The 27,340-nt window shown below is 41.0% G+C and overlaps 1 protein-coding gene and 1 long non-coding RNA gene across 4 annotated transcripts in view; one reads left to right on the top strand and one right to left on the bottom strand.

Annotated features, from left to right (window-relative positions):
* The window catches only part of ANO10 (anoctamin 10), a 253,672-nt gene that overhangs the window by 40,116 nt on the left and 186,216 nt on the right, over nucleotides 1–27,340 (bottom strand). The window lies entirely within an intron of this gene.
* LOC111555385 lies at nucleotides 1,776–10,174 on the top strand. Of its 2 annotated transcripts, none has more exons than XR_002735528.2 (4): nucleotides 1,776–1,944; nucleotides 4,917–4,961; nucleotides 5,846–6,017; nucleotides 9,068–10,174. It is a non-coding gene; the product is annotated as an uncharacterized LOC111555385 (long non-coding RNA). The 2 variants fall into 2 exon arrangements; XR_002735527.2 differs by having other exon boundaries at nucleotides 1,795–1,862; nucleotides 4,914–4,961.

Below are 27,340 nucleotides of genomic sequence, written 5' to 3'. Positions count from 1 at the left end.
CTTCATCTGCTCCTTTGCCAAAAGTAATTACCTACTTCTTTGAACCTGAAAAGAAAAACGATTTTCCTTTAATTTACTCCAAGTTGCATAGTAGTTAAGGTGAAATAATTATTTTAACCATTCTTGAAAGTATACTGTGAAAAGGAAGGGGAAAAAAATGAAAGAAATCATCACCCCAGAGCTGGGCCCTATCAGTATGAAAGCAGGCTAACCACAGACCACTACTGTGATGGACGTAAACATGTCCACAATTCCCAGTTCTAGAATGGCAGCTCCCAGGGCAGCGGGAAGAATCCCATCTGCATGGCAATCACTCCATGCCATCTTCCGGCACCTCAGGAACAGGCCTCCGGAATGACGCCAGCCTCTGCTCCTGTGGGGCTGTATCTTGAGCAGACTGCACATCATCCATGCTGAGTCACAGCCTTCACAGCAGTCAGGGGAGACATCAAAAGCACAGGACGTGCAACTGTTCTCACTCACCACATTCAGCTCATTTACAAAACATTGGGCTATAAATATCATGACGACATTTTTTAGAGGCGCATTTTCAAGTGTTGTGAGCCAATACTGAAATAGGGGCAAAAAAGAAGCCATCATCACCTATTTACTGTTTCTAATTTTGAAACAACAGTCACATTCTTATTCTGCTAAAGTATGAGCACATGGAGAACTGCCTTTTGTACGCATATAACTGACAGAAACACCAGTTATGAATGGCTTACATGACGAATCGCATGCCACCAATTCATGACAAAGCATGCAGAACTCACTATAAAGCAAACTGCTGCTTTCTACCCTAGTTACCCACAGAGCTGGGCTGTTTCCTTTTAGAAAGTCAAAATTAGTTCACAACTCCACAGCAGAAAAGATGACATGAACACTAAGTTCCATTTACGACATTCCAAACTCCCTCTCCATCTCTGGAAATGGGCATTTTTACACGACAGCGCCAGTTGATCATATGACTGCCAACTGAACACCTGAGGAAGTCACTGGGTTATTCCACCCAAGGTGTGCATGCTGAGTCTCACAACGGAGATTTTTTTTTTTTTTGAGAGGGAGTCTCATTCTATCACCCAGGCTGGAGTACAGTGGCACGATCTTGGCTCACTGCAACCTCTGCCTCCCGGGTTCATGCGATTCTCCTGTCTCAGCCTCCCGAGTAGCTGGGACTACAGGCATGTGCCACCATGCCCAGCTAATTTTTGTATTTTTGGTAGAGATGGAGTTTCACCATGTTCGCCAGGCTGGTCTCAAACTCCTGACCTCAAGTGATCCACACACCTTGGTCTCCTAAAGTGCTGGGAATAAAGGTGTGAGCCACCGTGCCCAGCCACAATGGAGATACTTTAGAGATCACCTGGTCCACCTTGTCCATTTAGTGATGAGAATACCAAAGCAAAAGTTATCAGACTTGCCCAAGCTTGCATGGCCTTTTTGTGCCAGCATGCAGACTGGAATTCAGACCTCAGATTCATGAACTCCCTGAATGCTGGTTAAACTCCCTTGACTTAAGGAGACTGCCAAATTGATCGGAGGTGCTCTAACTCCAAATACGTTTCTCTCCCTAACCTGTACTTCTCTGACTCCCAGGGACAGGCAAGGCCTATCCCTTAGAATCTTTCCCTAGGATAACAGGGCTGCCTCAAGCAGCAGTGCATGTATCACCATCTTTGGAAGTATAGATGCAAATATGGGATCACCAGGTCAAGGAGAATGATGTCACTTTAGTGCACACCCACCGCAAGCTCAGTACTAAGATAACACAGAGAAGAAACACTCTGGTTGTAGCCCAGAGATTACAATGCAGCATGACAGTACCAACAAAGGACAGCCTCACCATGGTGGTGATCCATAAGGTGAGTCTTTAAAAGGAAGAGAAATTGTCCAGGAGGACAAGTGGACAACAGGGAACCAGCAGGGTGAAGAGAACATGCAAAGGTAAAAGAACACAGGGTGTTCTAGGAACAGGGTACAGTTCCAGTGGCCAGAGCCCATGTGGGGCGTTGCAGGGGCATTAGGCTGCAGGCATAGCCACATGGAGGGGCTGGGGTTTCTCTTGAGTCATGTGGAGCTGTTAAAAATTTTGAGCAGGACCATAACATGGAGTCATATTTGTATTTGGGATAGTAAGCTGTGGCAGCAAAAGGAAAACTGGAGTGGAGCAAGGAGAGAGTGGAGGTAGGGAGGTCAGTCAGAGGTCTGTGGTAGGAGTCCAGGGAGGAAAGGATGAGAGTGCATCAACATACTCCTAAGAAAGGCTCATTCAAAAAATACTAGATATCATGTGAAGTCCTAAGTTAGGTATTTGAATTCTTAACCCTGACAAAGAAAATCCAAAAATACAGCTTGTTACCAGAATTAGCAGTTCTTGGTCATAGAGAGTTCTCAAATGATGTAAAAGAAGAATTTCAAATCTTTTAAAAGCAGATATATTAAAATATTCATTAATCTTAGAGATTTAAGTTGTCTTACACATCCTTAAGATAATTTCTGTAATTTGTAAAGTACAAAATGAAAATAAGGACATAAGGGAAACCAGCAGTATCTACTGTGATTTGGAAAATGGGTTTTTCAACTTAGGGCTTGCTCTTGTATTTCACTTCCCGACCTGCTCCTTTCATACTGCCTTACATTTTACTTACTGCCCAGTTTAAAATACACAAAAGACGCATAAAGATTGCCTGATGAATGAAGAAGCCAAGCCTGCGATCTGAAACCTGGGAGGCCTCAGTGTTCTCCGACTTCACCGAACAGACTGCAGTGGATGTCCTGCACTGAGCTCAGGATAGGATCACTCTCCTGCCAACTTTCTACTTTTACTTTCTGGCCAGTGATGCGAGGATACACGACTACAGTGTAAAAGTGTTTACCCTACTTGCTGGTTCATAAATACATAAATTTAAAACTGGCCAGAGCTAAAATTTTAAAATTTAGAAGAAACTTGAATAGAGAGAAACGTAATAACAATATATGAACAAAATATGTTACTTGAAAAATAGATACATCCAAAACAAAACAAAAACAAAACAAAAAAACAGTGTAGCAATAAACAGAAGCCTTGGTGACATTTGCAAACCCCAGCCTAATTAGACATGGTTCTTTAATACCAACGAAGGTAAGTATTTCCTTAACCCCAGGAAGTGCATTATTCATAGGTAGCACGCAGGGTGGTATAGTGACAAAATGATAATAGAGAGGGCAGGTAAAGGTTTACGTTATGTTTCCTCATATTGTCATTTGTTAATTAGTTAATTAATTACTTCAACAGCTATTTATTAATTCTCAATCATAGGGAGATATCTGAAAAATGCTGGATAGTCTTAGTTGTTAGGTGTATGAAGCTAATAAATTAGAAAACATTAAGTAAACAACAAAAATAGTTACTCTGTAGTCAATTATAATTGTAAATAAGTTCTCTGGAGGGAAAATATCCAGGTTAGTAACATTGCTATGCAGAGATGTTATATGCATAGGTAACATGTGATGGTATTTTCTCTCATGTACTGAATTTGTACAATAAGTTAGGCAGAGTGTATCAATTTAGAGAATTTAGAAACATGTATCCTTATTCCATGTTTCCTACAATGTGGCCTTCTACTTTTATGAATCATTTTATTCCCCTTTGTTTAGTTTCTCTTATATATAAAATAAAGTTGTTGGTGACCCTAAGTTTAGTTATTTAAATAAATGTTTTTTGCTCACAAAAAATAAAAAAAAAGTGTTTACCTTGGCCAGGCACAGTGGTTCACATCTGTAATCCCAGCACTTTGGGAGACTGACGTGGGTGGAACACTTGAGGTCAGGAGTTCGAGATCAGCTTGGCCAACATGGTGAAACCCCATCTCTACTAAAAATACAAAAGATCAGCCTGGGGTGTGGTGGCATGCGCCTGTAGTCCCAGCTACTTGGGAGGCTGAGGTGGGAGAATAGCTTGAACCTGGGAGAAAGAGGTTGCAGTGGGTCAAGATCGTGCCATTGCACTCCAGCCTGGGCAACAGAAACCCTGTCTCAAAAAGTGCTGTACCTCTAGATATTTTCTGACTAGTCACGACATCTGTGCAACACCAATATTTTCCTTTCAGGGTACCTTAACCATGAACAGTACCTAAAGTTAATTTAACACAAACATTATCACTACCACTACTAACACCACTGCCTAATAAAAAATCCAGCATTCATGGAGTAGAAATGAAAATGAAGGAGTCTATGAAGCTGTGCTGTTAGGAAATAAAAGGAAGTGTCTGGGCACAGGGGCTCATGTCTGTAATCCCAGCACTTTGGGAGACAGAGGCAAGTGGATCAGTTGAGTCCAGGTGTTCAAGATCGGCCTGGGCAACGTGGCAAAACCCAGTCTCTAGAAAATATAGACAAATTAGTTGGGCGTGGCATGCATCTTTGGTCCCAGCTACTTGTGGCGCTGAGGTAATAGGACTGCTTGAGCCTGGGAAGCGGAGGTTGCAGTGAGCCAAGACTGCACCACTGTACTCCAGCCTGGGTGACAGAACGACCCTGTTTCAATAAAAATAAGAAAAGAGAAAGAAAGAAGAAACAAAAGGAAGCACTATTCTTACTCCTCTGTAGTCAAGGGTCTATGTCTTTCAGACTCTTGTTTATCCAGATATAAAATACAGTTCATGTTACTTACAGTTAATTACTGCAAGGAACTGGAATGAATTTTTACCAGTTACTTTTAATAAACAATAAAAGAACAACTGCAACCAATGATAAGCATATGCATATTCCATGACTAAACTGCAATCGACCCATCTGGGGTTAATGTTGTGTTAACAAAATATAGAGTGAAGAAAAGCATCATCAAAGCTAAGGGTCTACTCAAGTGTTTTAAGAGGATTTGACTTTTTATGACTTTTTATATTACATTTGAATATTGTTCTTTCTTTTTTCAGCAGTATTATTCCTGAAGACCCAAACTTTAAGAAAACTGTAAGGAGGATGTAAGTGATTTGAGTCCTTCATTTGTGTTAAATGAGAAGTTTGGACTGTTTCTTCCCACTGAAATGGGATATCATGCCAATCGCTTTGGAAAATGAATGATAAAATATATTACATTTTGTGAGATTACCTTTTACTTCCCTTACGAAATCTTCCATATTTAACATAAGATGACAGAAAGGTAAAACAAGAGAACAAGGATTTTGTACAAGTTTTGTTTAACTGTATTTTACTAAGAAGTTGTTGCAAAAATTTCTTTATGTGATTTTATTTAGTTTTTAGAGACAGAGTCTCTCTGTGTCACCCAGGCTGGAGTACAGTGGTGCAGTTATAGCTCACTGCATCCTTGAATTCCTGGGCTTAAGAGATCCTCTTGCCTCAGCCTCCCAAGTAGCTGGGACTATAGGTATGCACTACCACGCCTGGCTTCTATGTGATTTTAAATGTTCTATTACTGTCATTTAAAAAGTTTGTTTTAAAATATTATATTGGTCTTGCTGGCCCTGTATCTGATTCTGCGAGGCAATACTATTTGAATTTCATTACCTAGATTGCAATGGAACCTTTTATGACTACAATATTATGAGTTTTCTGTGTTTATATTTTCTTAAAAAATAAGACATTCCAAGTCTGCAGCATAATAAACTCTTTTGATGTGCTCTTAAAAACTGTAAGAACACACAAATATACCTTTTCAACCAGGGTGCAATTTATGTAACTAGCAAGAAGTTAACATTACCAAGTCCATTCCAACTTACTCAGCCGCAGGGTATGTAACTGAACACTCAGAAAATCCATGCTAGCTCAAGGCATTTAGTTGTATGAGAAAATATATTTTGAATACAGTGCAGTATTTATGAATAAGATTTTCTGTGAATGTTTTCAGATGGAGAATATGATTCTAAGTGGTCTGAAGTATAACTTTTGTCTGATAATTCCTGAATAAATGACTGCAGTTCTGATAACATGGCAAGCAGAAGATAGCACCTTCCTCACGGGCTTACCTATAAGAAAAGTTCCATAATAGCAGAATGACAAGGTCCTTCAGCAAATCCCTGGTATGTGGTCACTTTTCTGGTGCATTGAAAATCAAATTATTACTTCCATAATTATGTCTACAGCCTTAGGCATTACCCATTTTGATTTGCTAGTGTACATAAATGTAGAGACACTGTGGGGGGTCATGGAAAACTGGACACGCACAAATACAGTATGATTAAAGAAGTTAATCAAGAATTTACTGGAAGCTACACTAAGACTCAGAGCAAGGCACAACCCACTCTGGTATCATAGCTAATATCATCTTTATGGTCCATAATTTTCCTATAAGACAAACTTGCTTCCCCATTTTCTTTACGGCCCTTCAAAAGCAAATCATCTGATTTTGACAACTATTTTGCAGCTGAGGGCTAATTATTCTTTGAGAGACATAGTAAATGGGTACTCGATGGAAGCAGATGAAGAGAGATTTAATCCTTCAGAAGCCCAAGAGAATATGAGGAGAGTTGAGCTCAATTCTGAATAGACACTATATTTTTCTTTGGTTCTTTGTCCTTTAATCAAATCAATGGAAATGAAGCTGAAGTGCCTCTCAGAGCAGGGCTGGCAGGAGTCCTTCCACAGGGCTCCTGTGGTGCTGCTTCTCTCTCTGGAGTGATGCCACTGTCATGGTGCTTAGAACAGTGGAAAATTCATACTTTAGCTACAAACAAGCAGATGGTTTCAACTCCAATGGAGGGCCATTTGAAAATGCCTCAGTCTGTATTTTGGGGCTCAGGAACAACTGCATTTTGGAGCTACTGTTTTGCAGAGAAATCAGTTTCAGGCGGATTAGCTGTGTGCTAACCAACCATTTCTTTCTGAGACTGCCACTGTGTTAGGATGTAATTAACTCAAAAAGACAGTCTTTTCTCTCTCTCTACAGTTACGCTGTTTGATTTGAGCTCCCTGCATCTGTGGATAGGGCCTAAGTATTACAAAGGGGAAGTTTTAAAAAAACATATTTTTATATATTTTAATATAAATATATATATTTATATACAATATAAATATATAATTTGTATATAAATATAAATATTTATATACAATATAAATATATAATTTGTATATAAATATAAATATTTATATACAATATACATATTTTATATATTTGTATTTAAATATTTTATATATTTGTATTTAAATATATAATATATACATATTTTATATATTTGTATTTAAATATAATATATATATATATTTTTTAAACTGACAAGTCCAAATAATAAGGGTATCTGGATAGTTATAAACGGACATTTGATGACTCAAATAAGATTCCTGAAGGTAGGGATAGAAAATAACCAGGTCTTCAACCAAAAGTGAAAATCAAACCCCCTCTGCCCTCTCCTACGACGATGCTCTCTTGGTACCACTTAACCACCCTCTAACCAAGCACACAGGGCTTGACAGGAGTGTGCGGGGCAGTGGGACAAAGTGTTGGTATCAGAGGCAGATCAGGAATGCGGATGCAGTCGGTTTGAGGAGTGGAAAAGGAGGGGACGAGAGATAACTGCCAAGACTTGTGGCTGTTGACCATCCCAGGTGCCCACTCTGAGGGTGGCTGAACACACCGTTGCCTGCACTGCACCGGGCCAGCTGCTCTGGCGCGTTCTCACACTTCCTCTCCCAACCCCGCAAAGCTGTTCCCATTCCAGAGTGCGCCCTGGCACTTCCGAAGCAACTACTCATCTCCATAGGTAGGGCTGCCTAAATCTCTGACATCACTTCTCGTTCACAGTCATTCTTTTTTAATCAAATGAAAGAAACAAACTCTGTATTCCCTGCCTTGTTTGAACAATGGAAAGTATGTGTGCTGTGATCTCAAAAAAATCTTCTCTATGGTAGAGCAATATAAGAGCCTGTACTTGGAGATAAAACAATCTCGATGTGGCCGGGCACAGCGGCTCATGCCTGTAATCCCAACACTTTGGGAGGCTGAGGCAGGAGGATCACTTGAGGTCAGGAGTTGGAGACCAGCCTGGCCAACATGGTGAAACTCCGTCTCTACTAAAAATACAAAAATTAGCCAGGCATGGTGGCACATGCCTGTAGTTCCAGCTACTCAGGAGGCCAAGGCAGGAGAATCACATGAACCCAGGAGGCGGAGGTTGCAGTAAGCCACGATCATTCCACCTGCACTCCAGCCTGGGCGACAAAGCAAGACTCCATTAAAACACACACACACACACACACACACACACAAAAACAATCTCTATGTGGAAGAGACAGTTCTGCTTCTCAAAGCTCTGTCATCTTCTACTCTCTCTCCCTGTTTCTTCTCACCCTACTTTTTACTTCTCTCTGCCTATGTCTATGGAAGAGGCCACAGGAGAGAAGAGATAGAAGTTCTCTCTTCCCCAGGCTGCATTTACTTTTTGATTCTAGTTCAATTTAAGAGAGACTCCTTGTGTGCCATTGATATAGTTTGGTTATTTGTCCCCACTCAAATCTTATATTGAATTGTAATCCTGGTGGGAGGCATCTGGATCATGGGGGTGGATTTCTCATGAAAGGTTTAGCACCATCCCTAATGGCTTGGTGCTGTCCTCCTGACAGTTCATTCTCACAAGATCTGGTTGTTTAAAAGTGTGTAGCACCTCCCTCTCCGTCTCAGTCCTGCTTCTGCCATGTAAGATGCCTGTGCCTGCTTCACCTTCACCTTCACCCATGAGTAAAAGCTCCTTCAGGCCTCCTCAGAAGCCAAGCAGAACCAACACCATGCTTCCTATACAGCCTGCAGAACCACGAGCCAATTAAACCTCTTTTCTTTATAAATTGCCCAGTCTCAGGTATTTCCTTAGAGCAATGCAAGAACAGCCTAACAGAGCCATCTAGTATGTCAACAATTAAAAGTGAATTAGTTTATGATCATCAACAGAGGCAGACCCTTTTCTTCAGAGAACAGTGACAAATTGACTACAGGGCTGAATCCATAACAGAATCTGGATTAGATCTATTTTCACCTTGCCTGCTGTTACCAGGAAAGTAGTCTGCATGTCTCACAGGCCCCACCACAGTCAGCTGCACTGGACATGCTCTCTAAGATCCATCTCCCCCTGTCTCCCCACAGGAGAAGGCAGCCTTCATGAGAGAAGTCATCCTCCACACAGAGCTTCCCAGGCAGGAATTCTGGCTGAGAGCACAGACCACAAGGCCTGAGGCCTTTCCAAGGAAGGGTTTGAGACAAGAGCTTTGAAGATTGGAAGACAGAACCACCAGAAAAAAGAAGGGATGCATGAGCATCTGCAAAGATAAACAAAAGAAAAGGCAGGATAATTTGCTAAAAGGAAATGAAGAAAACAACTAGTAACACAAGCACACACACAAAAAGAAGGGCGTTCAGATAACATCAGTTCAAAGAATGGCTACTCTGTGCAGTTAGTCCTTTTCCATTTCAGAAAAACGAAAAAAAGACGAAAGATGAAAATGGGGGGAGAGCAGCAAAGAGAAAAGGAATAGTGACTAACATACAGACAAGATACTATACTTGCAGATCAATTCTATATGTTTAATATTATTAGAAACTCTATGTTCTGATTTATTTCAAATCAACTGCTCAGTGTATTCTGGCACCAAAAGGGTAGATTTATCTTTCAAGCTTGAGCCCCAAAAGAGATATCCAACAGGAGCCTCATACTTTTTGAAGGAAGGCCACTGCTCAGTGACCTGACACCACTCTTCATTTCCAGAAATTCATTCAAAATCCAAATTAGTTTTGGCTAATTAGCCTTCAAAACGACCTGTTTCTGGTTAAAATACAGTGGGATAGCAAATATTTTTAAGGAATCACAGGTTTGGGAGGGATATGAGACTGCTTCTTGCCAGAAAGCAGGTAAATTTCCAAAGAAAGTGGTTTCTTCTTTTCTGGAAGATCTCTAAGAATGGAGTATTAAAACCATCCATCTCCAAGCATGGAAATATTTTATATCCTGATGGTCCATAATTTCTTTGTTACACTCAATTAAGAATTTTGTGTTACTTATACCCATGTGCTCTGTTCATTCTGCATCTTCCTAATTGGTATGATGGAAAAGCCACAGACTTAGAGTCACTGACCTGGGCCTAACTCTACTTCCTCACCCTGTATGGTTGTTCCTGTCATTGTGCCTTTTTTTGTTTGCTTGCTTTTGAGACAGGGTCTCACTCTGTCACCCAGGCTAGAGTGCGGTGGCATGATCTCGACTCATTGCAACCTCCGCCTCCTGGGTTCAAGAGATTCTCGTGACTGAGCCTCCTGAGTAGCTGGGATTACAGGCATGTACCACCACACATGGCTCATTATTTTGTATTTTTAGTAGAAATGGGGTTTCATCATGCTGGCCAGGCTGGTCTCGAACTCCTGACCTCAAGTGATCTGCCCGCCTCGGCCTCCCAAAGTACTGGAATTACAAGCGTAAGCCATCATGCCTGGCTGTGCCCATTTTACAGAGGAAGAAACTGAGGCCCAGAGAGGTTTGGTAACTTGCCCAAGGTTACTTAGTAATGGTGAAAGCTGGGATTTTAAAGACATGTATATCTGATTCCAACAGCCATTTTATCAACACCAAGACACACAAAACACCCACCCTGCTCCTGGTGGAGTTTGATTATGTCCTCAGCAAACCAAAATGCTTCACTTAAAGGCTAATGTTTTGGTACAGACTGTGAATTAAAATGACAGTTCTTATTTTTTCTTTCCTTTTTTTTTGAGACGGAGTCTTGCTCTGTCACCCAGGCTAAAATGCTATGGCCCAATCTCAGCTCACTGCAACCTCCACCTCCTGGGTTCAAGCGATTCTCCTGCCTCAGCCTCCCAAGTAGCTGGGATTACAGGTGTGCACCACCATGCCTGGCTAATTTTTGTAATTTTAGTAGAGATGGGATTTCACCATGTTGGCCAGGCTGGTCATGAACTCCTGACCTCAAGAGATCCGCCCGCCTCGGCCTCCCAAAGTGCTGGGATTACAGGCATGAGCCACTGCGCCTGGCCAAAAAATGACAATTCTTTAGAGAGTTTCCCTGATTATAACTGTGAAATCACACATCATTCTCATAGAAGTGATTTGTGGACAGATATCCTGGATAAAGTTTAAATAACCTAGGCTGATGTTGTTAAAGATGGTTTTCCACAACAGACACTTTAAAAAGTGAACTCATTAGTCCAAGAAGTTAAAAGAAAAAAAAAGTCAACCTGGATTTATTCTATCTCTAATCAAAACAATATTTCTCACATATGAAAGTAGAGGGGTTGGAGTTGTATCTTCCAGACATTTGGCAGTTCATTTTCTCTTGTGCCTGTGACTAAAACCAGACTTGCAAATTTAAAATATGCCTATCTTTTTTCAGAAATATTCAAACAAAAAGTGTCTACAAATCTATGCATACACTAATTAAAGCAACTTGGATGAAGAACTGGGGAGAATCCTGAGATCCAATTATTTCCTGATAACAAATAATATAAGATTCTTTCCAAACTGGTTTGGGAGAGAGATCAAATGGTTAGTTATACTCTTGATAACAGTTAGTTGGCAGATAATAACTGCCTTGTAGATTCTATCTAAAAGAATAGCCATCAAAAATAAAAATACAAAACTCAAAAGTTTATGGAGGAAAAATTCACTTGTTCTCAACCATATTTTTATTAATAGGAAAATACAACATTAAACAGAATTCTGAAAAGAAAAGGAAGATGTATTTGTCAACTAAAATTCACAGTCCAGTGGCATTTTAGCAGGTCTGATATTTTGCTTTTTGTTCTCTCACTACTTACTTGTGAGGCCTTGTTCACATGATTTTATCTCATTTGTAAATGGAATTACCAAGGACATCTGGTTAAACACCCAGAAAACACGACATAGTCAGAACCCAATACTAAATCTGATTTCATGGTTATCCTGAAAATCCACAGGATCCCCCATCCAGCAACCAAGTTTAGAGATTATTGTCAATCATCAACCATCCTGGGGAGGCAAGTCCATTTGGTAAATGCAATGGCTCAAAAGATGAGTTATTTCAAACATCCATTCTGTGTACCTAACAATCACCTCATTAACTTATTTTTGCCAACAAAAACCCTTCTGGTGTCATTTCCAATTTCAATGGGATTTTAAAAGGAAGGTAAACTCTAATTTAGAAGTTATGTGTCCAACACTGTGCTAGGCACCTTCACACAGTGATACAGGAGTTAAGAAGAAATTACTTAGGCAGATAGTGAGGGTATAGAAGTCCTTGGTAAGGTTTTCCTTTTAATGAAAAGCAGCTCTAAATCATTTTCTAACAAAGAGCAGCCTGTAAAGCTGAGCTGCAGACAAAGACAAGCAAGCTGGGAGCTTGCACGGGTAAATGCCAGAAGGAAAGAACTACCTGGTGTTTGGAGGAACGAAGGCAAGATGGTGCACTTCCGGGTTCTTCATCCCCCCCCCCCCCCCCACTCTTCCCGTGCGCGCCAAAATGCAGCGGGTGACCCGGGAAGGTGCAGATCAACTGGGCATGCGCCAGGTAACGTCAATCCGAAGAGACCAAGATTTACCTGGTAGCACCTGCGGAACGCCCCCCGACACGCCCGTGCCCCGCCTATTGCCCTCCCACTCCTAGAAAAGCCGCTGTCGGCCAGTGAGCCAGCGGCCTTCTCACAGCCCCACTCCTGTCGGGATGTGGGGACTGTGGGAAGTCCCTCCCAGAGCCCCACTGGGGGACTCTGCTGGCCTCCTTTGCCGGAGGCCGACAGACTTCTCCCCCACACCTTAGGTTACCAAAATAAATTTGCAGTTTTGCTCCTGACCTTTGCCTACTTGCTGGTTCTTTTGTGCTCGCTCTGGTGGTCTTAGAAAAACAAGTCAGATGGTGCCGAAACCCGGGACTAGACGTGTTCAAAATGGTGGTTCCATCTTCCCTTCTCTGCCAACCACATGTGTAGTAAGAAGGAGACAAGATGGCGCTGGCCAAGGGGAAAGTTCATATGCATAATAAGATTAGGGTGGGGCGACCAGCCTTCCCCAGGCTATGCAATTGTCACACCTGACTGAACCAATCTGTGAGCCCCACCTAAATCGGACACTGCCTCCTCAAGCCAGATGATAAAGTCCTGCGCATCATCCACTGCAGGCTGGCCTTTTCCTCTCGGAAGTCCTCTCTTTTACTAGAGAGAGAGCTGTTTTCCTTTCTCTTTCTTCCTGTTTTCCTTGCTCTTTCTTCTGCCTATTAAACTACTCCACTCCTAAACTCCTTGTGTGTGTTCCTGTCCTAAATTTTCTTGGTGCAAGATGATGAACCCCAGGTATTCACCCCACACAATGTAGCCATTTCAACAGTGCTTTTATTTAAAGTCAAACATAAACTGCTATGTTGCGACCTGACAGGTCTATTCTTATAGGCTGTGTGAAGATTAACAAAGATAATGGATTGCTAGTGCTCTATGAAGAGCAAAATTAAAGAAAATAAATGTTAAATATTATTTTATTTCAGGTCACATGGAGGTTCAATTCCATACATTCCCATTGAAATTGGAAATGACACCAGAAGGGTTTTTGTCTCACCAAGGCTCCCTCCCTCAGCTCTAGGCTTACAGTCTATGGTCTAAAGAGGCTTCGAGGATGGCTCGATAACAGCAATGATATCAAAGTCCAAAGAACTGCCATGGATGTTAAACTGGAGGTACTAAGGTGGCAAAGAATTGTAAGGAAGGCTGGGCGCAGCGGCTCACGCCTGTAATCCCAACACTTTGGGAGGCTGAGGCAGACGGATCACGAGGTCAGGAGTTCAAGACCCGCCTGGCCAACATAGTGAAACTCCATCTCTACTAAAAATACAAAAATTAGCTGGGCGTGGTGGCGGGCACCTGTAATCCCAGCTACTCAGGAGGCTGAGGCAGGAGAACCGTCTGAACCCGGGGGGCAGAGGTTGCAGTGACCCGAGACAGTGCTACTGTACCCTAGCCTGGGCGACAGGGTGAGACTTTCTCAAAACAAAAAACCAAACCAAAACAAACAAACAACTGGAAGGAAAACTTAGCCAAAGGGCTAGATCTTTATTGGTTGTACCTTAGGCAGGAAGAGGTAGCCAAGAGAACATGGGACTTTAGGCCACAGACCTGGGTGTGCAGCATGGGCTTTTTCAAGGTGCTGAAGGTCTGGTTTTAGACAAATCACATATCCTTCTTAGTGACCAATTTCCTTTTCTTTTTCCATTTTATTATACAAAAGTAGAGAGAATAATGAACCCCCACTTCCTTATCACCTCGCTTCAACAATGATCAACTCATAACCAAACAGTGCATTTGTCACTCAGCCTCCATTCCTGGATTGTTGATGCATTGGTTATCTATTATTGTGTAACAAATTATCCCAAAACTTAGTGGTTTAGAACAAGCATTTATTATCTCACACTTCCTGTGCATCAGGAATTTGGAAGCAGCTGGGTGGCTCTGGCTCAGTCTCTCATAAAGCTATAGTCAGGATGTAGGCAGGAACTGCAGTCAAAGGATTAGCTATGGTTAAAGAAGGGAATGGCAATAGGTCCCTAAGCCAAAACTGGCCCACAGCCTGTTCGGTAAACAAAGTTTTACCGAACACAGCCACTCTCTTTCATTTACATATGTCTATGACTGCTTTTGCATTACAGCAGCAGAACTAAATAGCTGTGATAGAGACTGGATGGCCCACATGCCTAAAGTGTTTACTATCTGACCCTTTACAGAAAAAGCTTGCCAACTCCTAGCCCAGAGAATCTGTTTCCAAGATCACTTGCTCCCATGGTTATTGGCAATAGGCCATGTTCCTAGTCATGTAGGCTTCTACACTGGCTGGCTAACTGTCCTCACAACATGGAAGCTAGCTTCACAAGAGGAAGAGTGATTCAAGAGGCAGAAAGCAGAAGCCATCATGTTTTTTAATGACCTGGCCTCAGAAGAAACATAACATCATTTCTGCAGTATTCTACTGATCCACAGACCAATCAAGATGTAAAATGGGAGAGGACTCCACAAGGGCATAAATACTAGGCAGCAGGGATCACTGCAGACCATCTTAGAAGCTGACAACCACAGCTGGAGATCCATTCCTTAATCTGTAAAGTCAGGATTCCCAACAAGATCATTTCTATAGAATTTTTCAGCTCTAACATTGGACAGTTACATGATGCAGAGAACTTCTGATATATTTTTGTGTTTTAATCATAGATGTATTCAATTAGTATTTGTTGCAGAATTTTTTTTTTTTTTTTTTTTTTGAGATGGAGTCTTGCTCTGTCGCCCAGGCTGGACTGTGGTCTCAGCTCACTGCAACCTCCGCCTCCCGGGTTCAAGCAATTCTCCTGCCTCAGCCTCCTTAGTATCTAGGACTACAGCCATGTGCCACCACAGCTGGCTAATTCTTTGTATTTTTGTAGAGATGGGGTTTCACCATGTTGGCCAGGCTGGTCTTGAACTCCTGACTTCAAGCAATCCACCCGCCTGGGCCTCCCAAAGTGGTGGGATGACAGGCGTGAGCTACTGCACCCAGCTGTTGCTGAACTTTAATACATGTAATTTCATTTTGAGTTTCATGAGTTAATTATATTACTATTTATGTTCTCATAAGCATTATTTCTTTATGAAGTGATTATTTTCCTTTAGGTAGTATTTCAAAGAGTTCTCAAATCCAAACATTTCTTGTTTTCTACATTCATTTTTTTTTTTTTTGAGACGGAGTCTCGCTCTGTCGCCCAGGCTGGAATGCAGTGGCCGGATCTCAGCTCACTGCAAGCTCCGCCTCCCGGGTTCACGCCATTCTCCTGCCTCAGCCTCCTGAGTAGCTGGGACTACAGGCACCCACCACCTTGCCCAGCTAGTCTTTTTTGTATTTTTTAGTAGAGGAGGGGGTTTCACCGCATTAGCCAGGATGGTCTCGATCTCCTGACCTCATGATCCGCCCGTCTTGGCCTCCCAAAGTGCTGGGATTACAGGCTTGAGCCACCGTGCCCGGCCTCTCTACATTCTATTCTTTTTTTTTTTTTTTTTTTTTTGAGAAGGAGTCTCGCTCTGTCGCCCGGGCTGGAGTGCAGTGGCCGGATCTCAGCTCACTGCAAGCTCCGCCTCCTGGGTTCACACCATTCTCCTGCCTCAGCCTCCCGAGTAGCTGGGACTACAGGCGCCAGCCACCTCGCCCGGCTAGCTTTTTGTATTTTTTAGTAGAGACGGGGTTTCACCGTGTTAGCCAGGATGGTCTCGATCTCCTGACCTCGTGATCCACCCGTCTCGGCCTCCCAAAGTGCTGGGATTACAGGCTTGAGCCACCGCGCCCGGCCTCTACATTCTATTCTTAAGGCAAAGAGACAAATGAGCAAAAGTGTTGCTCTTAGGGCTTTACTTTAAAAGTCTAAATTTCCTAGCCTATCAATCACTAATATATTTCAGCCCAATTTCTCTGATCTATGTTCATTACATAATGTAATATTCAGTCATATTCCTGAGATCCCATAGCACTAGAAATCAAGTGAAAAATAATACCGGGCCAGGCACAGTGGCTCACGCCTGTAATCCCAACACTTTGAGAGGCTGAGGAGGGTGGATTGCTTGAGCCCAGGAGTTTGAGACTAGCCTGGGCAACATGGTGAAACCCTGTCTCTACAAAAAATACAAAAATTAGTCCGTCATGGTGGCACACACCTGTAGTCCCAGATACTCGGGAGGCTGAGGTGAGAGGATGGCTTGAGCCCAGGAGGCGGAGGTTGCAGGTTGCAGTGAGCTGTGAACATGCCACTGTACTCCAGCCTGGGCAACAGAGCCAGACTCTGTCTCCAAAAAGAAAAAGAAAAACAGAAACAAAAAGAAAAAGCAAAGGCAAAGGTAAAAGAAAAAGGAAAGGAATACTGTTATAGTAAACAAAAAATTTCCTATTTTAGCAATTTACCAATAATTAAAAACAAAAGGTTTTTTTTAAGTGTAGTTTCCTACACTTTTGGTGTAGGAAAGTATATTAAATATTTAATAATGGTTTCCTGAATCTAATACCCAACTATAACACACAGAGGATAATTTCAAAGTCAAAGGATTAGCACTTAATAGAAAAAAGGCACAAAGAGATGGGGCTTTGACCCTAATGATGTTCACTTGATTAATGACTCCTTCATTCAATGATTATAAATCTATATTTCTGAAGTAATCCTGCTTCCAAAAAGCTTGTCTGGTAGTCATAGACCAATATCTTTAAATTTGATGATGCCAACAGTATAATCTTTTAAAAAGAATTGGTCGAGGGCCAAGCACAGGGGCTCACACCTGTAATCCCAGCACTTTGGGAGGCCAAAATGGATGGATCCCTTGAGATCAAGAGTTTGAGACCAGCCTGGCCAACCTGGCGAAACTCTGTCTCTGCTAAAAATACAAAAATTATCCGGGCATGGTGGCACACACCTGTAGTCCCAGCTACTCGGGAGGCTGAGGTTGGAGAATGGCTTGAATCCAGGAAGTGGAAGTTGCAGTGAACTGAGATTGCACCACCACACTCCAGGATAGATGACAGAGCGAGACTGTCTCAAAAAAAGAACTGGCCAGGGCTGGGAGTGGTGGCTCACACTTGTAATCCCAGCACTTTGGGAGGCCAATGTGAGTGACTTGCTTGAGCTCAGAAGATCTAGACCAGCCTGGGGAACATGGTGAAATCCTATTTCTACAAAAAATAAAAATAAAAATTATAATTAGCTGGGGATGGTGGTGCACACCTGTAGTCCCAGCTACTTGGGGGACTGAGGCAGGAAGATCGCTTGAGCCTGGGAGGTTGAGGCTGCAGTGAGCATGCATTCTACTGCATTCCAGCCTGGGTGACAAAGTGACACCCTGTCTCAAAAAATAAAGAAAAGAATTGGGCGTGGTGGCTCATGCCTATAATCCCAGCACTTTAGCAGGCCCAGGTGGGCAGATCACTTGAGTCCAGGAGTTCGAAACCAGCCTGGGCAACATGGCAAGACCCAGTCTCTACTATAAATATACAGAAAAATACAAAATATTAGCCAGATGTGGTAGCTAACGCTGGTAGTTCCAGCTACTTGGTAGGCTGAGGAAGCAGGATTGTTTGAACCTGGAGGTCAAGGCTGTAGTTAGCTGTGATCTTGCCACTGTACTCCAGCCTGAGTGACAGAGTAAGACCATGTCTCAAAAAAAAAAAAAAAAACTCTTGTGGTAAAATACACATAACATAAAATTTACTATCTTAACTACTATCAGGTGTCCAGTAGTATTAAACACATCGCTACCTCCATCTTCATAACTTTTTCATCTAACAGTATAATCTTTTAATTTCCTAAAACATTTAATAAAATGTAAATAAATGGATGCATAAGTCAATCCTAGGCATTTACCTGCAAAAGGAAGAGCTGCTCTCACATATGTTGACCATCATGGCAATACAATTATTAATCTAATACAGAATATGAGATTGGAACTCTAACTTTAAAAAAGAATACATCCCTTTTTTGTTGTTGTTTTTTGAGACGGAGTCTTGTTCTGCCACCCAGGCTGGAGTGCAGTGTGCGATCTTGGCTCACTGCAACCTCTGCCTCACCGGTTCAAACGACTCTCCTGCCTCAGCCTCCTGAGTAGCTAGGATTGCAGGTGCTTGCCACCATGCCCGGCTAATTTTTGTATTTTTAGTAGAGATGGTGTTTCACCACGTTGGTGAGGCTGGTCTTGAACTCCTGACCTAGTGGTCCGCCTGCCTCAGCCTCCCAAAGTGCTAGCATTATAGGCGTGAGCCACCACGCCCAGCCTTTTTTGTTGTTTTTAAATATAGTTTTAAGCATTCTGAAATCTCTAGAATTTATTATGAGGCAAGTTTTTTCCTTACCAATGCAAATACATTTGAATGACATCTGTGAACATGGTCCCAAGCACACGGGCATCACTTCTACAGCACAGTGACCCCAAGGCCTTTCTCTGTGGAACGGACTTGTGCTTCCAGGCCCCCTCTTACCACACTGCTTCCAATCTATCAATAGGGTGACTCGAAACATGCTAAATTTTATTCCATTTCATAGTCTATTCGGTAGTTTTCATAAGAAAAAATAAATCTGCTTCTGATTTGGCCATGTTTCTTACATCTATGGGGAATATTAAGATATATCAATTTTAAAGTTTGTTTAGAAAAACAATGATATAAAGTAGCCATTTACACACATTGTTTACTGAGGAAGACAACGATCAGAAGAGCTGTAGTTTTATTTTACTGTCTGGATGACTCTGTGCACTTTAAAGAAATTTTTCTCCAGTGAAGACAGAAAATACAGGGGGAAAATGTCTACCCATCAGTGGTTAAAGGAGGATTGCTCCAGAGCCTGAATTAGTTTTCTAGCTAACAAGTACAAGTGTAAAACATAAACTATTTTAGAATTCTTCCTTGCTTGATTTGGGGTTATTTTACAGTCTTGGGAAGCTACTCTTGTTACTGATGTCAATCACAGTCAGTATTTTTTGGGGGGGGGGGGAGGATTTGAACTTTATCAAGGCAAGGTACGTGGTCCTTCTAAAGTGTCCACATGTAATTCTTCAGAATGCGTTCTCTTCCCCAGTGATCCCAGAAAGGCACATGACCTGTTTCCATTTCTGCCAGAGTATCTATTTTAAGACTCTTCTTTTTTTGTCCAAGGACATAATTTGTCCTTATTTATTTAATATATTGGCTTGTGAATTACATATGAGTCAACAAACTCAGTTTGATGAAGTGGATATTTATTCAGAGTCTATTGGGCACTAGGCCCTGTGCTGGGTGAGGGGACTCAGCGGTGAGTGAGTCATCACCTGGCCCTTGGGGACCTCGCAGCTCACAAGGAAGACTGAAACAGAACCAACTATAGTGGGGCAAATGAACAGAAATGGGTACCAGGCTCCTGTTACTCAATGGGAAGAAGGCTTTCTCCAGGAGGTGGGGTCTGTGAAGCTGACAGCAGAGGGCAGGTATACTGGTGGTCAGAGTTACAAAGTAGCAGGGGTACTTGGGAATCTTGCTAGACCCAAAAGGTGCAGAGGAGTCAGTATTTATTCGTGCATTCAGTATCTTTAAAGGAGGTTATTATTTTATCAATTGGAGAGAAATTTACTATGCAAAAAATTACCTGCAAATGGCTAACAGACCCTACCCTGGAGAGCTGTTCTGAAGAGACACTGGCACATGCAGAAGGTTTAGAACAGTGCCTGGCTCATGTTCTCACACACTAGATGTCAGCTGTTACTACCTCACTGTTATTACAGCCCAGCTGTGTTCGGTCATGAAAATAGGTGCGATTGCCACAAAGGTAGAATTCTGACTCTCCAGGCAAATCTGATGTTACGGTACGATTTTATCCTAGAATTCCTTGTTGGGTTCACCCAGCAACTGCATGAGGTAGTCCTCCTCCTCCCTCATCATCCTCATTCCCCCAGCACACTGCTCCATAATGGGTCTTACTCACATTGCCTTATTCCAGCCTCATTCTGACTTTGCCCCGTTTGAGTGTTGGTGGGACTTAAATACAGGAAGGTCAAGTTACTTGCTCTGCAGCTACACTATGCTGAAACCTCCTTTGCAAAAATCGTTAACAGTGAGAAAGTTATGACAGTGAAAGGGATCTGATCTAACCGACTCTATCTTACTTCCAACCTCTAAGCTAGCTGCCTTTGCTCATTCCTAGGCAAAGGCCAAACTAACTTTGGAAGAAATTCAGTTTATAGTTTAACTTTGAAACAAAGATGATAAAAGTCCTCTCCTGAAACAAACTCCTTTCTTGCCTGGGAGCCAGACCACCTTTATAAAACTAACAAATTGGCCACAAGACTTGCAACTTCCCCAGTTACTCCTGCAGATCACATGCAGAAAGATTGGTCTTTTAAGATGTCTTTTCCAGTTTTTGCATTTCTGAGGACTGATGGCTCTACCAGATTCACCAGCCAGTCCTGTGGCCCTCACCCAGGAACTGACTCAGCTGAAGAAAACAGCTTTGACTCACTGTGATTTCATCTCTGATCCAATCAGTCAGTACTCCCCACTCCCTGGCCCCCTACCTGCCAAACTATCCTTGAAAAACTCTAGTCTGAATTTTTGGGGAGACTGATTTGAGTAATAATAAAACTCTGCTCTCATGTTCAACCTGCTCTGCATGAATTAAACTAGTTCTCTAGTGCAATTCTCCTGTCTTGATAAATTGCCTCTATCTGAACAGTGGGTGAAATGAACCCTTTGGGTGGTTACAGGGCTGGAAGACAAACCTTCCAACAAAAGAAGAAAGGGAGAGGCAGGCTCAGACAGGTCACCCAAATGACAGATATACCATAAACTTTTGTACTTTGTACTGGGCCTATACTTGACCTGTGGCCCTGGGAAGTAGACCACCCCTTCCTAAGAACTATGGCTCTGGCACTGGTGGCTACTGGCTTTGTTAGAGGCTAATTCTTTATTTGGATTTAACATTTCATTCTGAACTAGATGTTGGCAGATTAATATGCGATTACCTATTCAATAGTCAAATACTTTAGCACCTTAATTCTAGGCTGTGAAATTTCACAGTTTCCATTAAAATGCTTATATATTTACTGTAACTTTTTTTTTTTTTTTTAAATAGAGATGAGGTGTTGCCATGTTGCCCAGGCTGGTCTCAAGCTATCTGTCTGCCTTGGTCTCCTATATTTACCTTAACTTGACAGCACAAATGGAGCGGTGGGGAAGAAGTTCAGATGTTGAAAAAAACCTATCAATTTAAAACTGAATACTTAAATATAGACCAAAAATAAAATCCTAAGCCCCCCAACTAACAGAATGGACCCCCCTCCCCTGGGCCAAGGGGATCTCAGAGAAACCTGGAACGCTGAATTCTCAGCCATGACAGGGAGGTCGGACAGGCCTCATTATACATCTCCCTTTTGGAATTTAGGTACAAATGACCACCAGCATTAACATTAAAATAGAGATCATTAGACTGTCAAAACAGACCCTTTGTGGCAGTAAGATATCAAATTGCAACCTGACTGTGGTACAGCATCACATGACAGATAGCAGACTCCAAAGGAAATCAAATATTTTACCCCACAATATATTTCTTTGACATATTTTGAAATGGTTCCACAATACTATCTCTTGTGGGGAAAATCTGCATCTGTAGAGAATATCCATTAACACAGCCAGTCCTTCCCCGTATGTAGGAGAGATGAACCAAGAGTCTGATGCCTCTTAAGGTCTGAAGAAACATTTACCATGCATTCCCTCTGAAGGGTGCTACCACCTACCCAACGAGAACCTTGGCTTCCACAAACCCCCTTAATCTTAACTCAGGCATTTTCTTCTACTGCCTCCAGGTCTTTAGATGAAGCTTGACTCTTTCAACCAATTGCCAATTTGAATCCACCTATGACCTATAAGCCCAGCCCTCCCCCACCCCCACACCTTTCACATCGCATCAATGTATACCTCACATGTATTTATTTATGTCTTTCTCTGTAACTTCTGTCTCCCTAAAACGTATAATTACGTCAAACTGTAATCTGACTGCCTTGGGCACTTTCTCAGGACTCGAGACTGTTCCCTGGGGCTATGGTCACTCATACTGGCTTAGAATAAAACCTCTTTAAATATCTTACAGAGTTTGGTTTTTCCCTTAACATAACTAAATTTAAATACACTTAACTCTAAAAAACAAAGACACTATTTGATAAAGCCTGGCCCAGTTGGCCTGTCTAGTTAAGGGTCCTACACCTAATTTGAGGCCCCTGAGAGCTATAATTAGTAGTGTCTCCTTAAAGTCCTTCTCTAGTTCATTTAACTGATTCCTGAGGCTGTTTTCTTTCTCAAAGGCTCTAGGCAGCCAGCCCTGCTCCCTGGCTTCTGTTTGTGTTCTGGGCTCCCAGGAGGGCTGGCTGCCCAGAAGCAGGTTAAGTGGATGTTGTCCTTGTGCTCCAGGCCACGGAGTTATCAAATGGTTCCTGCATTAGAATCCTTTCTATTTTTAATTGGATCTTAAAATGACTAAGAGATGAATAAATCAATTTGAAGAGGAATAAAAGGGCATCACTAGGATGATATTTACTGTCTAGAATTCTTTGTAAAGGTTTCAGCCAAATGAAGCCTAATCATTTGAAAATGCCCTTTGCAAAGTAAACTATTTTATTTTCCTCTGTTTGCCTCTCACCTTCAAGTATGTCTAATTTGCCTATATATTTATAAATACCACATAGCTTCCTATTCGATACCAAAAAAGATCTGTTTTCAGTACATTTTCTTCCCACATTCATTTTGGCAATCCACCACCACTCCTCCTGTCACAAGCTGAGAGGAGTAACTGAATCCACAGAGCACGTCTCCAAATGGGATCCAAGGGCCCTGCATCAGAATCACTTGCTATGCTGGTTTAAAAAGGAGATTTCTTGGGCCTTCCCACAGACTGGGGAATCCAGTCTTTCATTTTATGGGGGAAAAAAACAACAAAAAAAACCCCTGAGATGCAAAGAGGCCACCTGACTTGTCCACAGGTGGCACAAGGTGGCCCCAAACTTGCTTGTTCTTGGCACTCACCTGGCCATGCCTGGGAATCTATCTTTGCGGGGGGGTGGGGATTGATAAAAGTGGGGTGGAGACACAGGAGCGTTTTTTGAAAAATGTAGGTCCTTGGGTCCCACCTTTGATTTAGGGAATAAGAATCTTCAAGGCATAGGGTCTAGGTACATGTTTTTTTCACAAGGTTTACATGTAAAATGCACAATCCTATTTAAGGACTGCCTGATGACTTACATTTCTCAATCATATTCTGCCCATAAAATGAGACTTGAGTTGAAAAGTAGCAATTCAGGTATAAATTAAACATAGTAAGTATCCATAAGTAATAATTTCTACTGATAAGCTTACTATTAATGTCTGGTTACTTAATAGTGAGACCCAAATGTGTTTCCAATAACTCAATTTCTGATCTGGGCCCATAAACTGACCAAGGTACCTGACAGAAGCTCTCTCTGCTTTTGTTACATGGGAGGAGCCCAGTGAGTTGAGGCTACTTATAGTTACAAAGGAGATAGTTAAATGTCAGGCTAAAGAAAAATGAGAAACATATTCTACATCCTAGAAATGGCACTAGTTCAGCTAGTAAACTGAAGTCATGGCCAGTTAATTTTTTGAGTTTCTGAAAAGTAGGTGACCTTTTGTACCTTCTAGGACCTCCTGGGCAGTGAGACTAAACAGGAATTGTGATGAAAATGTTTGTCTCTCCTGGATGGTGGCACAAACTTGGGTGGCCCATGTAGCAGTGTCAACCATACAGCAAAGCCTTGAGTCAGTGAAAGACAGTGAGAGGCGGTTGTTATATACAGTATCTTCAGTTCAACTTTTACCCCGAACCTTTTTTTTTTTTTTTTTTTTTTTTTGAGACAGAGTCTTACTCTGTTACCCAGCCTGGAGTGCAGAGGCATGATCTCGGCTCACTGCAACCTCCGCCTTCCAGATTCAAGCGATTCTTGTGCCTCAGCCTCCCGAGTAGCTGAAATTACAGGCGTGTGCCACCACACCCAACTAATTTTTGTATTTTTAGCAGAGATGGGGTTTTACCATGTTGGCTGGGCTGGTCTCGAACTCCTGACCTCAACTGATCCACCCACCTTGGCCTCCCAAAGTGCTGGGATTACAGGTGTGAGCCACCACACACAGCCAACCCTGAACCTTTTATTCTTATATTGATAATTAAAAGAAAAAAATCTAGTGGAGACAGGGAAGGAGAACACTTCTGGGTTTGCAAGGCCCTAAGAGAGCCTGACAACACTCATCATTGCTGTCTGCCCACTTGATGGATCAGAGACATTAGAGCTGCTCATGTACAAATTTAAAAATCACCTTCAGGGCAAGCTATGTAAGTCCTATTAGAAAGCATTAAATAAGTATACTGAATGGAACCTGTTAGACATCTGTCCCTCCAGAATCACCTTTTCTTACAAGGTGATTTTAACCAGAGAATCAGATCTATGTCCTCAGGAGAAGAAAATCTCAAAGAGACATAACATCTTTTAGATTTTTTTCTTCTTTCTAAGTAATACAGGCTGAGCATCCCTAATCTGAAAATCTGAAATACTCCAAAATCCTGAAACTTTGTGAACGCCAAAAAAAAAAAAAAAAAAAAAAAAAAAAGCTCACTGGAGCATTTCAGACTTCAGATTTTCCCATTAGGAATGCTCAGTAGTAAATACAATACAAATATTCAAAAATCTGAAAAAAAATCCAAAATCTAAAACACTTCTGGTCCTAAGCACTTTGGATAAGGGATATTCAACTTGTATGAGATAGGGTTTTGGTCAGTGTTTCATTTCTCAAAGAAGATGAGTGTGAATAAATTTGGAATTAGGGCTTTGCCTCACTGTCAGGTAAAGTGTACCTGAAGATATGGGAATCTAAGAGCTGAGATGACTTGAGAGGTCATTTAGCCATATCCATAGTAAACACATATCCATGACACCCTCAATGGCAAATATAACGGTCCTGCATTTGGAGTTTTAGGTAAATGTATTTAGTAACATGAGACATATTAATAATATGTTGAATTTGGTGGTGGTGAGGGAAGTTCATAGCAAATGAGTTATAATTTCATTCTCTCAATAAAAATCCTTTTCTGTTTAGGCAAACTTTAAGTAGTAACATGAAGTCCTGAGTGATTTTTTCAAAAGCAGATCTTTTTTAAAAAAGCAAATTCATGGAATTTTATGGTATAGACAGACCATAAAATTTATTGTATAGATATACCATGAAATCCTGAGTAACATGAAGCATGATTCTTCCTTGACCTGGAGTTAAGATGTGTATGTACGAGCCAGGAAGTTGCCTGCCCCCATCTACAAAATGTCACCAGAAATGTAATCAATGGAGAAATCTGATTAACTAAAACTCTTCCAGACACAAGGCTGTATATTAAGCTTTTTTTCTTACATACCTCTTAAAGTTTTTAGATGCTTTATGCCCTCTCACCCATTTTTAAACTGACACCTAAAATCTTTTAATCATAAATTCAATAGCCACAAAAATGTAGGCAGTGTGTATGTGTATGCAGAAGCATAGACAGATCTTTTTGGAAAAAGCAGGTTACTGGAATTTTATTGTGTAGACATACAATAATTTATTTAATTATTCTCCTATTGAGGAATTCAGTTATCTCCAGATTTTTGCTAATAAAAATGTTTCAATGATTAAATTTTGGTACTATTTTCAGATACAACCATTACCCTAGTAAGATTTGGTTTGTGTTACAGAGTAATTGAAATTAAATTCAACTACAATTCTAGAAAGACTGAACCAATTTACACTTCTATCAGGTATATATAAAAGAATGTCCATTTCCCAAATCCAACGAGGACGGGCTATCATGACATAATCCAATAGAACATGTGAAATGTGGTATTTCACTGGTGTTTAAATTTATATTTCTTTAATTTTGAATGAGGTTGAGCATCTCTTCATATGTTATCCTTTCATTACTGTACTGTCATTTTTTATAGATTTGTGGAAACTTTTTTTGAATTAAAAGATATTGACTTCGTTACATACGAAAATATTTTTCCAGTTTGTCCAATTTATCTTTTGAGTCTGCTTATTTTTTGTCATACATATGTTTTCATTTTTCATGTATTTTACTTTATCATTTTTAAAAATGATTTTTGGGTTTTATGTCTTGAGTGGGAAGGCATTTCCCACTAAAAGATATACCCAGACTTTTAATAGACTTCTTATGGCTTACATTTTTTACATTTAAATCTGTCAACCTTGAATTTTGTGGTGGTGGGGAGGTTCACAAGGAATGAGTTAAAATAAAGTATAATAATTTTCCCAAACAGCTGATTTCCATCAAGCTGTGTAACAAATAATCCTTCTTTTTTCCACTGACATAAAATACCACTTTTACCATAAATGAAATCCCCAATTTTATTTGGGCCCATTTATGAACTCAATGTTCTCTATTCCACTGATTTTTCCATTTCTTCACTAATTTAAAATGTATTTAATTATAATTATTATACTATGCAGAATACATTTTAATATCTGACAGAGTGAGAGTCCCCATTTTTCTTCTTTATCAGAAGTTTCCTTGCTATTCTCGGATGTTTATTTTGCTATATTTGAATTGGCATTGGATATTTACAAGACTGAATCTTTTGATCCCAGTAAAGTTTAAAAACATTTCTCCTATAAGTTATCTATATTGTTTCCATAAATTACCACCTGAGTTTTTACATTTTGGTTCCTTCTGTAAATGTGAATTTTTCATCAAAAATATTTTCTAACTGATTATTTCTTGTGAAAAGAAACACGATTTTAGATAAACTTCGTAACTTGCTTCCTTACCAAATTTTCCTATTTTTAATAATTTATAATTTTTTTAGCTATATAATCCTCTAATTTTT

This window comes from Piliocolobus tephrosceles, chromosome 2 (assembly GCF_002776525.5).
Source record: "Piliocolobus tephrosceles isolate RC106 chromosome 2, ASM277652v3, whole genome shotgun sequence".
Lineage (NCBI taxonomy): Eukaryota > Metazoa > Chordata > Mammalia > Primates > Cercopithecidae > Piliocolobus > Piliocolobus tephrosceles.
Note: the sequence above shows the minus strand (reverse complement) of the source record. Positions and strands in the feature narration are given on the sequence as shown.